The sequence below is a fragment of the Galeopterus variegatus genome, unplaced genomic scaffold (genome assembly GCF_000696425.1).
Source record: "Galeopterus variegatus unplaced genomic scaffold, G_variegatus-3.0.2 Scaffold8260, whole genome shotgun sequence".
In the NCBI taxonomy this organism is placed as follows: domain Eukaryota; kingdom Metazoa; phylum Chordata; class Mammalia; order Dermoptera; family Cynocephalidae; genus Galeopterus; species Galeopterus variegatus.
Genome location: NW_007734371.1, coordinates 13,036 through 14,408, shown reverse-complemented (window position 1 = coordinate 14,408; position 1,373 = coordinate 13,036).

Genomic DNA, 1,373 nt, shown 5'->3' with positions numbered 1-1,373 from the left:
GTGAGGTGATACTTGCAAGGTGCGCGGAGCAGAGTCTGGCCCAGCACAGACCCGGCAGGTGTCACCCCGTTCTCGTCACTGTGCGCACTGGCCGCAAGGAGAGCTTCGGTGCATTTTCAAAAGTCAGCTCCTTCCAGTCATGTCCTTTGGCCACAGGTCAATACAGTTAGAATTAATAACAAAACGATAACTTTTATAGCAAACAGTTTGGATACTTAAAAGTTTTGTTCGAGCAATTTGGGTCCAGGAGGACGTCCAGGCCACACTGTGGATGAAACCTGCGACGACGTTCCGGCCTCAGGCCTTCTGCTCTGTCGCGGCTTCCTCCATGTGGAGTTTACCTCGGTGTCCTGTTGAGGGTGAGTCTCTCCCTGAGCGTTCTGCTGGAGGGAGGGCCTTTGTCACGTTTTGGGGACCCCTGCTGGGCCCTGCTTTCCGCAGGCCTCAGAGCCATGCTGCTTCTGCTATCTCTGGAATCACTGTCTCTGAATTTCCTCATTTCCATTGGAGGACCCTGGACTCTTCGGTGGCTGTTCTCAGCCTTGGCGATATATTGTCGCTCATCTGGAACTTTCATCAATACAGATGCTGGGTCTACCCCTAACCCGGCCCATGCCACGCTCTGGGACATGGCCTGTGCCTTCCTGCGTGGCTCCAATGTGCAGCAGGCTTGAGACCCGGGGCTTTGGGTGGCTCTGGGGCAAAGCTCAGTCATGGTAGGGCGTGAGCTGGCACCTCCATGTGCCCTTCATTGTGGTTAGTGGCTGTGATGCTCTAGAGCTGACAGGGCGAGCTCCTGCACTGCAGTGAAGGCCTATCCCTGCAGCCCGGGGCAGAGGTGACCCGGGGGAAAGGCCCCAGGGACACTCCAGCTGAGCCACCGGAGGAGGCTCCAATTCTCGTCTCAGTGGGGAAGGCGGTGGAAGGAGCCACCGCTGAAGAGAGCAGGGGGCTGCGGTCCCTGCAGGAGCACAGCCCCCGCCGCCTGCCCCGTCCACAGCAGCACAGGGTCGGGAGCAGGGTCCCTGGGTCCCACAGAGCTGCAGCCGGTGCGCTCCTGTGCTGCATCCCAACCCTGTTGGCCCCGGTCAGGAAGCACCTGCTTCCTGCAGGTGCAGACGCTGCACTCGGCACAGATGTGGCTCCCTGGAAATGCCATTTGGTTTTTCTCTTTCCAGAGTGTCCCAGCAAGAGCTGATGACTTCAGCGACGCACACAGCCAGGGAAGCTTAAGTTTGTTTTGGTACATTTTGATTTAATAGAGACAGGAGTTCAAGAAATGTACAGGCAAAATCAAGGTATAGCTTCGAACTTTCTTTTCTCTGAAATCAGTTAGCCTTATAGTCAGTGATATCAAAGAAGGAAAAGTCGCC